Below are 16,394 nucleotides of genomic sequence, written 5' to 3'. Positions count from 1 at the left end.
TTAAAATTCATGTTTAATTTTTAACATTTCATTTACCCCCGATGAAGGGCTACAGTGCTCGAAATGCATTGAGTGAAATTAGTTTGAAGTTACCCAGGATGAACTCATAATTCCCATGTGGCACAGCGAAAGACTGGATGGGAACGACTGTGCCATTTGAAAAAGTTTGGAATTACGTTGCCTTGCAGTGAACGGATAAAGTGAGGAAGAAGTTTGAATAAAAATATGGATTAAACATGGAGTATTGTTTGAAAAGTGGTTTATTATGGAGAAGTTCCGCGTTCTATATGCAGTGCGACCAACAGTAGGCGCTTGACGACGTGCCACATATTCTCAAGCTTATACATATATTTTGTGCTATTTCAGACAGAGTACGACAATCAGTCTGCATGTCACCATTCGCCATGAGCAGTCAACAACATTTTAACACTAGAAGGTGTGCATTCTGTCATTTGTTTTTGAGATTAGTCTTTTGGCAACTACACAGTCGGATCTTTCCAAATGGGAGACCCATGGCTTTCCTGGTTGGGATACCTGGCTGCCCAAAAATTTTTTTATAACGTAAGCGGTGCCACTGTAGTCTCCCACGCGAATGCTGGATAAACTACAGTCCCTAATATGGGATTTTATCTGGGAGAGCAAGCATGTACGGATGGTTCAATTGCGAGCATATCTTCCACAGGCGGATGGTGGTCTGGGTATCCCTAATTTACAATGATATTACCAGGCCACGCAGTTACGATACATGGTAAAGTAGTCTCGACCTAGCACTGAAAAACATTGGTGCTTCATTGACCAGGCGGTTGCCGGTATTCCAAAATGGAAGGTGCCCTGGCTGCCAAAACCCCATAGACCTGCAGGAGTCTAAATTTCTCCAGTGGTACGCGCCACGGTGGGAGTGTGAAATGAAGTGCAACCATGGCAGGATCTATCTAGCCCACTGTCTCCACAGACACCGATAATAGGAAACCCGGACTTAACTCCGACACAGAGTGGGACTGCTATGCCGTCTGGCATTCGGCTAGGTATGTTACCTTTATAACGCAACTTTTACAACGCACTACCATTACAACGAAAATTTTACAACGCAAAAACCATTACAACGCATGTATTTACAACGCATGTTTTTACAACGTAGGTACCTTTACAACGCATACCATTACAACGTAAGTATTGGTAAGTATATAATTATATTTAAAATGTTATATGTTTGGGTTTTTTAAGGGGTATTTTTAGGGTTCAGGGTCAGATTTGGGTTTTTGGGTAAAAGGGTATTTTTAGGGTTCAGGGTCAGTTTTGGGTTTTTGGATAAAGGGGTATTTTTAGGGTTCAGGGTCAGTTTTGGGTTTTTGGGTAAAAGGGTATTTTTAGGGTTCAGGGTCAGTTTTGGGTTTTTGGGTAAAGGGGTATTTTTAGGGTTCAGGGTCAGTTTTGGGTTTTTGGGTAAAGGGGTATTTTTAGGGTTCAGGGTCAGTTTTGGGTTTTTGGGTAAAAGGGTATTTTTAGGGTTCATGGTCAGTTTTGAGTTTTTGGGTAAAAGGGTATTTTTAGGGTTCAGGGTCAGTTTTGGGTTTTTGGGTAAAGGGGTATTTTTAGGGTTCAGGGTCAGTTTTGGGTTTTTGGGTAAAGGGGTATTTTTAGGGTTCAGGGTCAGTTTTGGGTTTTTGGGTAAAGGGGTATTTTTAGGGTTCAGGGTCAGTTTTGGGTTTTTGGGTAAAGGGGTTTTTTTAGGGTTCAGGGTCAGTTTTGGGTTTTTGGGTAAAGGGGTATTTTTAGGGTTCAGGGTCAGTTTGGGGTTTTTGGGTAAAGGGGTATTTTTAGGGTTTAGGGTCAGTTTTCACCGCACTCGCAGCCGGTTCTGATTACTACACCGCCACTGCGATCACCATTACAATAGGAGATCACAGCCCTGATGAGTCACATCTTCTACACGGTGTGACGAAACACACGTGTCGGTTGGCTATTGTCAAATGTACTGATCAAGATTGACTTATAAATCTTTTCTTATAAATACCTCTCCACTAGAATACAACATCCTCCATTAAAATGGAACAGAAAAAAGCAGAAGGGGTTGTTTATATCTACTAGTCTCCAAATTCCATTGCTTGCCTACCTGCGTATGGAGAGTACAAACGCATAGGGGATTTGCTTGACGTTAATGGCACCTTGGACTTTCCAACAGTCCAATCGACATTCGGACTTTCCACTACAGCTCGTTGACCGTATGTGGCCACTTGTCACGTGTTGAGGCAACCTTGGCATCATACTCATGCCAGTCGGGTGCTGATACCCTTTGAGAAATGGCTTCTTACTCGTTCCTCTAAGAGGATTCTTTCTGACATTTATTCTTTTCTTATCTCCCCGTGGAAGCCATTAAAATCTTCAGCATGGGCTAGATGGGAGGGGGAATATGCACGCACCTTCATAGACAAAGAGTGTAGTGACACTTTACATTGGGCCCAAACCTCTGCACTTAACCCCACCAGTAAGGACATGTTACTGAAGACCGCCCACTACTGGTATTTCACCCTGGCCTGGATCGCTCAATGGGACCCGACCAGAGACAACACTTGTTGGCGACAATGTGGGCATAAGGGCACTCTAGCACACCTACTTTGGCAGTGTCCTAAACTTGACACCTTTTGGGGTGGAGTATTGGGACCACTGAAGGCGATGTTTAATACTGATATCCCTAAATTTCCTCGCTATGTCTTCTTGGATCTCCACAATCCATTGACATATCCACTGAAGTCACGTGGAGGTAGAGTGATCGCCATGGCTCTAGGAGCCCTCAAATGGGTTCTTTTCTCCTAATGGGGCACCAATGTAATTCTGGCGGACTTAGACTGGTTACATAAACTCTGGGAAATACAGGGAATGGAAAAACTAAACGCAATAGCCACGCGCGCTCTTTCCCTGTTTAACAAGACAGGGAAGCAGTGTATTCAGTATCTTCTGGTAATTATCTTGTCCACTTTATCTGCGGGTCCTCCAACTGACCTCTCCAACTGACCCTTCCCCATAGCTTCCACTTCTACACCAGTCATTCCCCTACATTGCTCAGCCAGAGTATGTTTTGAATGGAACCACTCTCTCCTCCCCTCCTGTCCCTTTTATACTGCCCACCATTGCCTCTTTTTTAGTTTGATGTGAACTTGTTCTCTTAATACACCCATGACTTGTACAGGTGAATAGAATAGATCACCACTGGCTGATGGATGTAGGTGGGCTGTTGTACTCAATGCTTTCTTTTGATATGACTTAAAAGATATTAAACCTAAAACACCCCAAACCTCTAACTAGTTTGTGACCACAGATCACAGAACACATCCGATTACCAAAGACTACAAAGTTAGATGCCCTAAACACCATCAATGGTCAACCTTCTCAAGCAAGCACAAATAAATTACCTACTGTCAACCCAGTGATCCATCCCCTACACATCGCATCAAAGTTGTACTTCTATGGCCTCTAATCAACTTCTATCTATGCCCTTATCCAGGATTTTAAACGTCATACTGCAGCAGACATAGAAACCTGGTTCTGCTCATCTTTCTGCAACCTGGAGCCTCGACTGGATACTCTCTGCACTGATCCATGCGGTCCTCCGATTAGACTTACAGATCCCTGCCTCTGACTTTGGGACGTACCTGTCCTGAACGCCCCATGAGTGTTTGTTACACACCGAGCAGGGCACGGTTATTTCTACGCCATTTTCACCGCACTCGCAGCCGGTTCTGATTACTACACCGCCACTGCGATCACCATTACAATAGGAAATCACAGCCCTGATGAGTCACATCTTCTACACGGTGTGACGAAACACGTGTCGGTTGGCTATTGTCAAATGTACTGATCAAGATTGACTTATAAATCTTTTCTACATGCAAAACCTGGAGTTTGATCTTCATTTCATCAAATGAACATTGTCTCTAATGTTGGGTTCTGACACCAGGACCTATTACTCTAGAAGCGTGCGCACAGGACTTGGTTCTTATAAAAAAAATACCTCTCCACTAGAATACAACATCCTCCATTAAAATGGAACAGAAAAAAGCAGAAGGGGTTGCTTATATCTACTAGTCTCCAAATTCCATTGCTTGCCTACCTGCGTATGGAGAGTACAAGCACAGCCATAGGGATTGAATCTCTTACACTGCCCACTACATAGCAGATATCATTGAACAACTCACTTCCTGTGATAATATTTTCTGGATATTTCAAACGCCATCAGGAAAAAGATGTGGAAACCTACACATACCTCCAAAATCCTTTCTGACAGCTAGCTAATACCACAATAGGGTAGTGAAAAGGGACCCGGACTAGGTGCAGAGGCAACATTTTCCTGTTGACAAAAGTGTGAATACAGAGAAGGTGATCCCCCACACTGATCTCTGAAGCTTGTTAACTATGACTCGGATTTACATCCAATTTGACGTGTAACTTGTAGGAGAAATTGTCTTTTTTGCATGGTATGAATGCATAGCATAATTAGGGAGTCCTATTACAATGGTGAAGACCTTTGACCATCCTTGACACAATTACAAGTCGAAACATGTTAGTAGTTGACAGATTCTGCATGGTCATATGAATCAGTTAACCACTACGTATTTCTAATTATTATGACAAACTGGACCAATGTATTTGTCCTGAAATAAGATTTACAACAGCTCCCTTGTCTGCGACATCGATGGAGTTCGCTGGGGTGGCATTGTTCCTACCCCAGCGTGAGAGGTCGCCGATGATGAAGCATCACACGATACGATGTGGGTAAGACGACCTCTTAAATATCTGTTTTATGACCCTACTCCACTTCTTCCCAAATGTGTAAATACAGAGGGAACCATGGGTTTGTAAACTCAAGTACCTGATGTGTTAAGAGTTTAGATATTAGGAGGACATACTTGAATGTCGCGCTGGGGACGCGCTTTTCGGAAGCCTCTTTGCAATTCCTACTGCCTTGGTGGTTGTCCTGCCCTGATTTCCCTCGCGGGGACTTTTGCCTGTTCCTGCGGGGCCCTCTGATTCTCTGTACCTCGCCAGCCCTGCCATCACCGATATCGCCGCAGTGGGGAACTAAAACACCCAGAATCCCCGGCGGCGCAACGAGTCATAGCTCTGCGCCAGGAGGCGCATAAAAATCATCCGGGCCCCACACAGCGCGGGACGTGCTTTTCGGAAGCCTCTTTGCAATTCCTGCTGCCTTGGTGGTTGCCCTGCCCTGATTTCCCTCGCGGGGACTGTTGCCTGTTCCTGCGGGGCCCTCTGATTCTCCGTACCTCGCCAGCCCTGCCATCACCGATATCACCGCAGCGGGGAACTACAACACCCAGAATCCCCAGTGGCGCAACGAGTCATAGCTCTGCGCCAGGAGGCGCATAAAAATCATCCGGGCCCCAAGCAGCGCGGGAGGCGCGCGGGCGTGCCCGGGGCGCTGCCCGGCATAGCCCAGAGGAGGCCGGGCTGGGCCACACATTGACTCTTTCTACACTAAACCAGAACTGTAAGTTGTGGACTGCTCCTTCTGGAGCTCATAGGTGAACAGGTAGTCTCCCTCGATTGGGTTGGGGTACACAGGCTGTTACTATGAGCAAAAGGAAGGTGGGGGACAGGGTGGTGGGCACTTTAGATGCCTTTCTCAAAAGGGCTGAGTCTGTCCTTATACATGAGTTACAAGCTACAGAGCGCCGACTCTCTCTTGAACCACTACCTTTGAGGGGTAGCTCCCTGCCTTGTGCCCAATTATCCCTGTCACAGACGATTGTAGAGCTAGGACACACCAACGATACAACCCCCCCCATCTTAACTAGTGTTACGCCCACACCCACACCCTCGAGTCCCTCGCTAATTCAGCTCAGCTCAAATAGCCCCGCAATGGTAACAACTAGGGGAAGGAAAGTCCCGGGGGGGACAGGAGCTGAACCGCCTACAAAAAACAAGCATTTACAATGCAATAGGTCTCGCATTTGTGACATTTTGAGCTATTTACATTGTAAATGAGAATGCCTTTTTTTGATGTGTTTTGAAAACCTGCAAGTGGTGCATACACACGCACTTTGTACTTTTAGTTGTTGCTTACAAGAAGCATGGCTGGTAGTAACTGCAACTGTTTCAATGGTTTCAAGAAGTAGGTTTGTCCTAGTTACATTTTTCATACTGAAAATTAGAAGAGATTTTGTTGCTGGAATACTTTGAGCAGTTGGAGCTGGAAGACGGCACCTATCAAGGCGGCCCGGAAGCACTACATGTCCTGCTGAGTTTTTTGAAAGATTCCTAAATTAGGATTGATGACTTAAATATCAAGTCTGCTACGAGAATAAAATGGAGGTTCCTGGTTCAAAATGTTAAAATGCTGAAATTAGGTCAGCATTTACCAGAAACTATAGGAAATCTTTCACACAGGTCTTCAATGAAGCAGGAATGCAATCAATAAAAACTTTATTCGGTTTATATTACAAACCATAAAAGTTACACATCAAAATACAATATAAGTAACAGTGCATTGTTAGAGTGATATCCAGTACAGCAAGAAATAAATAATTTTAAAAACCTGAGGACAACTCATTACAAATCCATATACTTTCTAGAATTAACAGTTGCTTTTAAAAATCCCACTATAAAAAATAAGCAGTCCTCTTTCAGTAACTGAAGATACACCAATGCAGGTCGAGCCTGCCTAAAGTTCAATCTTTTTAAAAGAGGGACCAGATAGCGTTTACGAGGAAATTCATACAATTGACATAAAAACATAAAATGCAGCATATCCTGCGGAGACTTTCCGTTCCAGCCGCAGGGAGCTGCCACTTTATTTTTAGTACAACATTTAGGTCTGGCAAGCAAAAGGTGGAAAAGGTTCATACGAAACCTAGTTAATAAAAATTTCTCGTGCGTAGACAATGACCCCATAAGATATGGCTCTGCTCTTGGGGTTGTTTTAAGCATTATGTATGTCCGCACGCTTGGTTTCTGTACCTCCTTGGCTTCTCTATCCAGATTCCTTTCTAAGAGAAAGGCAGTTTTAATTTCCTCCACATCTCTCTTTGTGATACATTCAGGGTTAGTAAATAGATCCCCCCGGCCTAATCTGCCAACATTTTTCTTGACATACCTCAGCCATGGAATACGAGCCGAGTTATCAAGAGACATACAGACTTTTATGATAACATGAGTCAGAGGGAGGTCTGGGTTCAACCAACACTTTAACCAACAAATCAGTGCTGGCAAGGAAAGTACATCATTTACATACAGAACCCCCAGCTCCTCATGGACCGCTAAATTGGATGTACTAATAGGCGTTTCAGAAAGTCATTTGCCACTATTTGGAGGGATTCTCCCAATTTATATCCCCATATTTCACTGCCATAGGAAGCTATGGCCAGGCTTTTGGCCTGATACACTTGCAGCATAGCTCCAGTGGGTTTCTTCCCTAGTTTGGAAGCAAAGTAAACACTTGCTGCATTCACCCCGGCAGCGTCTCCTTTTTTTTAATAATAGGGGACCCCAAGAGAGCTTATCATTAAAGAGTACCCCTAGTTATGAAAACATATTTGTACGGGGAATCTTTGAATATCCCACTCTAAATTGGAAATTCTTCTTTGCAAGGTGCCCCACTTGCATGACGTACGATTTGGTATTGTTAATTGCCAAATCTCTATCTGACATTGTAATCCTCTTTCAGTCCTGGATATGAGGACGGCATTGTCCGCATATAACAGTACGGGGATCCCTCGCCGTCCTACCCTGGGACAGTCAGCCCCTATTTCCCTTAAAACGCTGTTCAATTCATTAATATAGAAATTAAATAAAAAAGGAGCCAAAATGCTGCCTTGCCGGACTCCCTTCCTAATATTAAAATCCCTCGTAATGTGCAAATCCTGAGAAAACCTAAGATTGGCTTTAGTACACTTATGTAGATCCTCTAAAAAATGTACAACACTATTCTCCACTCCCAAGCAGGAATGCACTTTCCATTCAAACTCAGTTAAACCAAAAGCACCTATAAAAAGAACAGTGGTACAGCAATCTGGAATGAGAAGGAGAAAAGGCCTTGGTACATTTTCATAAAAAGAGGCAAATAAAGACATGAGTTATGCCAACCTTATCCTTCCGTTTATCTAGCAAAGCATTTTTACTGCACCCAGCGGCCTGTCTCCCAGTGGGGTCATTAGAATATGCTAATTGACAGTAGCATTTCTTTGCCTCTCTAAAGTAAACAACAGAGCATAATAATAACATACCCAAAACAATACAAAGCAACCTAACACTCAATTTAAACATAACTGACAGAAAACAACAAAACAGTCAGAAAAGAACACAGCAACACAGATCAACTCAACTGCATAATATTACAAAAACACAGCACAATAAAAAAACAACAGAGCATAACCAAACAAAATGCATATGAAAAATAAGGACACACATTCTTGTCATATATTACCACATCAAGAAACCTTTTTTGAAAATACAGCGGTAAAAAGTGTTTGCACCAGCACTGCCTTATTTCCCACCAAGGCTATGAGTTAGCATCAGTTAAAACTGTTTTGTGGTCCACCCTTTTGACTACAGCTATAAAACCGGCCAGTTCTACTTTCCTCACCACTTGTGTGATTTATAAAAGCTCCGTTTACCACCCAGACATTCCTCACAGACAGAAGTAAGTTAAGTAATGTCTCAATTGCTGAAGCCGGATTGAAGAGCTCATTTTGCAAGGAGTAATTCTCCTGTTGTTATTATTCAATGTCCTTTCATAAGTAAAACACGAGAACAACCCAGAACGAAGCTGCTCATAATAGAAGCCCGCACCAGCCTGCAGAGATAACTGAAACAGCCGCGCACAAACACAGACAATCTGACAAAGAGACAGGAGTCTCCGAATGTAATCCTAGCTTTCCCAGTTTTTGTGAGACTTATTACAGCAACAGTTTTTATAATTATAACAACTTAGAGGCGAGTTACATATTTTCCACTCAAGTTCAAGTGCTACCTGTTGGTTTTTAAAATGAGGTTGAATGGAAAACTGTCAAAGGGCATTTTCTCCATCACTTGAAAAGTTTTCACTTGCAGCGCCTATGGCAACCATGGAAACAAAGGACAGTTCATTTATTCAAGTGTGTTCACGTAATGTTTACCATGCGCTTAAAGCCTTTGGAGAGAACTTTTTTATTAATTGCTGCCCGAGCTGTGACAGGATTCATGTCTGTTAAAATATTTGAAGATATGCTCGCGCTATCAAGGAAATTACATTGACTCTGTGCCAAATGTGCAGTTAACTGCCTGCACATTTGCTACGACAACAAACCATCTGCCATAAGAAATGTGTAAGAGCGTGAAGTCTGAATTTAGAACACTTTGTTTTGGTCGCTGGAAAAGTAGAATTTGAGCCAGTCGAGAGGATGAAGTAGTAAGTAACTTACTACTTGAATCAATCGTGATGTAAAGGAACAAGCAGCATTCAAAGGTCCTGGCACTCCACAGCTTGATTGTGATTCTCATTTATTTAGGGGTTTTATAATGCGCTATGAGCCGCTGAAAGCTCGAACAAGGCTCAAACGAGAGTGATGTGTGCGTGCAGAAGGGAAAAAAAACAGTGATCTGGGAGGGGTGGTGGTGCGAGCAAACACGGCACAGGGAAACACTCGTAATATAAATCATCAGCATGCGTGGGCATGCGTTGGAAGACAAACAGCATGCTCTGCCCACCCCATGCGCACACTGGCTCCTGCCGCAGCCTTGCACATGAGCCACTGCCATGTTTAGATCAGGCACAAATGCACGACACAAATAAACAAGCTAGCAACAAACCAAACAAATCCCGCCGCCCCCCGGCCCTCACTTACCTACCTCCGGCCGCTGGAACACGCTGTGACTCACACCGCAAGTCGGCCTGGAGCGCGCCTCGGCAGAGACGCGGGAGGACAGGAGCGTGACGCGCGTGAACGTGCACGTTGACGTTCCCGCGCGTTCACGGACCTGAGTCGGCTCGTTCCCAGCTCTGTGTCGGGCTCGTTCACAGCTGCTACTCCCTTGACAGGGATCAAGGCGGCTATAGAACTCGCTGGCGGGAGCGCTTCGCGCTCCAACGCCAGGCGAGCCCTAAAAAAGTATACCTCTTTACTCTCCTGCAGGGATTGATGAGTTATCTAATACAACACTGTATCTTCAATATCCAAGAATAAAGGCGTTACCCTGGAAATTATTTTAAACATGAAATGATTATAGATGTATTTGTGATGCTTCTTTTTTAAATATTCAGGTCACTTTCATATTCCGTTCAAAATCTTGATATTAAGGCACCCTCCCCATGCTAACCCGTAAACCAAAATGGTACAATTCAGAGCCCTCGAGTACAATGACAACAAGCATTGGTAAAGTAAATATCTTTAGCTTTAATGTGAAAACACATGTATGCACATACTATTTGTGCCTTGTTTATGTACATCCAGTTGTGCAGTTATGCTCCCATAGGCCCTAGTGCAAGCAAAGTAACTGTTTGCCAGTTGCCCCCAACAGTTCACACCCTCCTTCAACAGAGTCTGCATCTGCCTTATCAAAACTCACCACTATTCTCAAACACACACTAGTGTATTTCCACTCCCTGCACTGCATTCCTGCAAGTTAATGCCATGACCCTTAAATGCATTACCAAATCCAATAGATTTGGCCCTTGTAGAGTGCATGCTCACAAAAACATAACATGCAGGGGCCACACTCAGACTGCTGCCCTCACATGGACGAATCCATCAAACTGCACTTATACAGGCATATGCCTCACTCACAGAGGCACAACTTTCAACTTGTATTCCACTTACCCTGTACTTACAAAATAGAATGTTAATCCTCCATTCACGCAGGCACATTCCTCACAATGCACTCACAAGACATGGTGGATAACCTGTACACACACACACTCCTACTGCTCACACAAGATACACCACTCATTAGGAAGGAGCAGAGTTTGGATAAAATGGTGGCACAGGAGACACAGGTTGATTATCTAGTGCATCAGTCCGCTAGTGTAATTCAAAGCTCTTGAAGTAAGCTACACTGAAACTTGGGTGTCCACTGAGATCATCTAATCTTCCATAAGCTACACTTAAGCCAGCACTGCATACTATGTGTACCTGTACTATGTGCACCTGAACTATGTGGCCTTTTTTTGGGGGGGGGGGGGGGGGGGAGGACCTTGACATAAAAAAATAAAGTCCCACTTGCCTTCTAAAAATAAGGTGGGCACCTATCAGCATGGGCATAACTTCTTCTTTGACCTCTGCTGGCATTAGGCAGACATGGTTGAATGGTGCACCCTGCATTTCCCAAAGTGAGCATGTGCACTGCTCAGTCATTCAGTGCGCGTGCAAGAGATCTTCGGGAAATTCTGCTGCTCAGTTTGACTTCTGCAGCTCAAGGAATCGGACAGAGCTAACAGCAAGCTCCCAGTGCTGTAAGAGCTCCAGTGGCCCTGGTAAGCAGTGGTCCTGGAATACTTTTTCATACTGGTGAAGCTGCCATAAATGTTGCATCACTGAACACCTAGGGAGTCTGAACATTCTAAGTGTTCTCAGGAGGGTGGTAAGGGTTTTGTGTGTAACTGGTGTTGCATTTAAAAGCACACTATCACAAATACATTACTAAAGTATGGTGTAATAGCCCCTGTCATTTATAGACAGCACATGTTCCATCGAAATGATCACAAAATGTGCACGATATTTTACTGATAAAACTACATAGCTAACAACCAACACCGATGTGTGGAAATTGGTGTACTCAGACGTGAGTCCCTTGCTCACTTTGCCACTGGATTCAAGAAAGCCGGGCTGAAGACGGCTGTAATGCCAGAAACCGGTCCTCGGAAGCTTGTTTCCGGTCCGGGGAAGGCATGGCTTGGCAGTTCGGGCTGGACTGTTCCCATGAGGCACAGGGTCAGACTGATTTGCATATAGCCATGTCTGAACTGGGGTGGCAGAGTGGGCTAAAGAACGGTGATGGATCAAACCCAGACCTTTTGACTGGGTGTGAGTGTTTGATTGGTTCTGATGCTCCGTCCATCACCACCCCCTTTTGTACAACAATGGACTGAAGCAACTCATCTCCACCCCCACCCACACAACTGGACACACTCTTGACCCCATCTTCGCCGGAGAAAACAACATTCACTTCTGCCACACCACAGAACCTTTCTAGACGGACCACCTATGCGTCCATTTCTCCTTCTCGAAACCCACCGCACAGAAGCCGACGTAACACCTTCCAAGCAGAAACTGGAGCAAGATCACCAAAGAACACCTCACCGCAGCCCTCAGCTGCACTCCTCACCCTACCATGACAGACGCCAACACTGTAGCCAATGACCTTCAACAATGAATCGCCAACTGCACCAACACTCTCTCCTTCCTCCACTACTCTGCCAGATAACACAACACGAAAGCCACCTGATTCACCACGGACCTCCGAGAATCCAAGTGCTGTGCTGATGACTGGAGAAAGAATTGAGAAACAGCAAAACCCCACAAGCACACACAGCCTACTAGCCCGCCCCCACGGCACACCACAAACTCATCAGATCAACAAGGAGAAACTTCATTGAAAACTGAATCCTCTCCAACTCCCACAACTCCAAGGAACTCTTCACCATCATACAAGAATTCCCCAGACCCACAGGGAAACCTCCCACGCCCCTCCCTCTCAGGACCTCTGCAACAAACTCAGCTCCTTCTTCCACCACAAAATCAGGGCGCTCTACAACAACTTTGACGACCAAGACCACGGCACCGACCCAACACCCTCCACCAGCAACACCATCCAGGCGACCCGCCTCACCTGGACTCCTGTCACCACAGAAGGCACCTCAAAAGACTATAAGCATTCACTCCAGAGCACCCACTGACCTCTGCTCGCAGCACTTCTACCATCGCACCCAAACTACGACGGACAATCAACTGCACCCTCAAAACAGGCACATTCCCCAATGACTGGAAACACGCCAAAGACAAACCCCTCCTCAAGAAGCCCTCGCGGACCTGACTAACCTCAAGAACTACAGGCCCATCTCTCTCCTTCCCTTCGCCACCAAAGTCATGAGAAAATCGACAACACCCAGCTAATGCACTTCATAGAATCAAACAACATCCTCGCCTCATCTCAATCCGAATTCCGCAGGAACCACAGCACCTGGACCGCCCTCATAGCTGCCACTGATGACATCTGCACCCTCCTCAATCAAAGCTACATTGCAGCCCTCATACTACTATACCTCTCAGCAGTCTTCGACACCATCTCCCACCGTACACTAGCTGCCAAACTCCACAACGCCGGCATACAGAGAACTGCCTTAGACTGGATTTGCTCTTTTCTCTCTGGCAGAACACAATCCCACAAAATCAGATGGCATACCCCCAAAGATTCTCTCTCAGCCCCACGCTCTTCAACACCTACATAGCCCCCCTTGCAACCATCGTCAGAAAACACGGACTCTACATAGTATCTAACGCCGACAACACCCAGCCCATCCTCTTCCTCATCAAGGAACCCGTCAACACCAGGCACAGTTTCCAGAAAGGAATGAAGGACGTCGCATCCTGCATGAGCAGCAGTTGCCTGAAGCTCAACTCAGAGAAAACAGAAGTCTTCATCCACGGATCCATCCCACCTGCATGGGACAACACCTGGTGGCCCCCCGCCCTCGGAAACCCTGCCACCCCCACGGACCACGCCCGCAACCTCTGCATCATACTCTACTTCTCACTCACCATGAACCGCCATATCAACGCTGTGTACTCCACATGCTTCAACAACCTCCGCAAGACCTTCAAATTAATCCCCCCCCCCCGACTCCAGGAAGACGGTCCCCCATGCACTCATCACCAGCAGGCTATGCCGGAATCAACAAAACACTCCTTCGCAAACTCTAGACTATCCAGAACGCCACAGCCAGACTCGTCCTCAGCATCCCACGACATGACCACATCACACAGCACCTCTGCAACCTCCACTGGCTCCCTGTCAAAAAGAGAGTAACCTACAAACTGCTCAAACACGCCTACAAAGCCCTCCACAACAACAGACGCCAATACCTCAACGAAAGAATCTCTTTCCACGCCACCAAGAGAATCTTCCGCTCCGTTGACCTAGCCCTTGCCGAGGTGCCCAGCATCCACAGACCCAGAACAGGGGGCAGATCATTCTTCTACATCGCGGCCAATGCCAGGAACAAACTCCCCTTCAGAATCAGAAGAAGCCCTGCACTGCAAATCTTCAGAAAGGACCTCAAGGCCTGGCTCTTCGAATGATCTCGGAGCTGCACCAACCTCCCTCCATTCCTTAGCACCTTGAGACGCCCAACGCGAATAGTGCGCTCTATAAATCCCTGATTGATTGATTGACCCCTTGGTTAATCACCCTTGACTATACTTAAGTACACATTCCACCAGGATCTGAACTACCTAGGTTATGTGACCCAACTATCTAAATCGAAGCCTTAACTGTGTAAGACCTTTCACCAGCTGCTGTAATTGTCTCATGAGGGAACTCCTGCACAACATCCGAGTTTAATTACTGTATCTAGAACTCGCTGTAACCCATGTATCCTGCTACCATTGTAAATCGATCTGATGCCTTCGGACCATGTCCGTGCTATGTAAAATTTCAAAAATAAAATAAATAAAAAATGAGGGCCCACAAATATATAGCACAAATGTTTGTGGGAATTTGTGGCGTGATTACCTTGTTAGCACATTACACCCAGAACTATTGCCTTTTTCAATGACTGCTCCTGTATACGAGGATGCTATAATTTGTGATTTGAAAGTGAGATTATCTAACTAAAAATGTTCAAACCGCTTACACAACATGTTCTTTGTGAGAACCTTTACCCACCCGCTGGGAATGAATGCTTCTTTTCCATTGTAAACTGGGGTGAAATTTCCGTTACCAAAATATTTAGATACTTTGCCTAAGAAAGCACACAAAAAACAACTTAAAAATATCTACAAAAGTTTAATTTATATCGTTCATTTTTTAAAATAAAATGTTAATGTATCAATGAGCAATAAAGCGAGTTGAACGAACTCTCTTTGAGATCGCATCTATAATTAAACATGAACTGAGAACTGGTTTTCACCGTTTACCCAGTTTTTTAAACATCCGCACAAAGAGATGTAAGTATAAAGAGCTTCATTTGCCCTGTGCCATCAGAAATAAACTATATCACCAAGACTTATTTTTCATGGGAAACTCGCAATTCGGAATTTCTGGTAGAAACAAAACACCACCAGCATTAACATGCAAGGGGAAGGGCTTGTGCCAAACACCTGCCATTGAGCGCGTTGTCGTCTCCGTATCAAGATTTGTTGAAACAACATGTTCTGTTCCGAAAACATCAACGCACGTAAGAACGGGAGACTGGGGGGGGGGGTTGGGGGGGGGGCTCAACCGGCCCTATATCGGCGCGGCTACTTCACCCAGTCACACTTTTTCCCTGGTGCACTGGCACTGCAAGCTTTGCAATTTTCATAATAAAGTCAAAACTACAGGTTAATTCTTGTTCGACTTCTTCCAATAAAGGGCAGCTAAAAAAAGCGCCCCACGAGGCACGCAAACCAAAGGCGTTCTTCTGAACATAGATCACACACGCATTGTAAAAACTGGAGTTATGAAGGAGCACATACGAGCTCGGCGCTCCCATGGTCCGTGAATACCGGGAAGGTGCATGTGGCATGGTCATGGAACAGGCTACAACACACGTTCTTAAGCCTGGCACACTCTCTTGGGCGCTATAAAGGCGGGGCAGGTTCCAAATCGAGTTTATACCGAGTCATGTAATACACACGTGTGGCATCGCAGGGGCAAAACAAATAATAATAACTTCACGTCTATTTTTCCACTCACGTAGTTTTGGCCAAATTAAGCGCAGAACTACTAAAAAATATCTGCATCGAACTATAATGTAAAAGAGACCCCTGTGCACGATCTTTCAGGCTGGTCGTACAACTCGATCCCCAGGTTTGATTAATTGAACAGCACCTGACTGGGCATCGCGGCACTGAAAGGTGGTCCTAGACCACATCTGACCCCCCCATCCCCCCCCTCTCCCTTCCTTAACTTACCTATTGAGTCTCCCGCACGGCCCCTTCTCTTCCTGGCTTCTCTGCCCTTCCCTCGTCTCCCAATGACGTGGCGTTCACACGGTCACGTGACCGCACCCTGTCCAGTGGTTAGCGTCCTCCGCCGTGCCTCCCTGCCCCGCCTCAATGTGGGATTTTATGCGCTTGTAGGTGTACGGTTTAGAGTAGGAAGAGGGTGAGCGGCTGTAATTCCCATCGTGAATGCCACGCCGCACGGGCACCACACACTTGAGATTGTTTCCGGTCGAACTAAGTCAACGTTTCAAGGACTTTATG

At 45.4% G+C, this 16,394-nt stretch overlaps 1 protein-coding gene across 2 annotated transcripts in view; it reads right to left on the bottom strand.

Annotated features, from left to right (window-relative positions):
- CCDC125 (coiled-coil domain containing 125) overlaps positions 1–16,158 on the bottom strand; it is a 294,065-nt gene extending 277,907 nt beyond the window's left edge. The window contains exon 1 of one of the 2 annotated variants that reach the window (XM_078675304.1): positions 16,101–16,158. The gene's annotated coding sequence lies outside the window, so the exon portion shown is untranslated. The remainder of the gene's footprint in view (positions 1–16,100) is intronic. The other variant, XM_078675305.1, reaches the window with a different exon arrangement.
- Positions 16,159–16,394: the final 236 nt, after the last annotated feature.

This window comes from Lissotriton helveticus, chromosome 2_1, assembly GCF_964261635.1.
Source record: "Lissotriton helveticus chromosome 2_1, aLisHel1.1, whole genome shotgun sequence".
Classification (NCBI taxonomy): Eukaryota; Metazoa; Chordata; class Amphibia; order Caudata; family Salamandridae; genus Lissotriton; species Lissotriton helveticus.
Note: the sequence above shows the minus strand (reverse complement) of the source record. Positions and strands in the feature narration are given on the sequence as shown.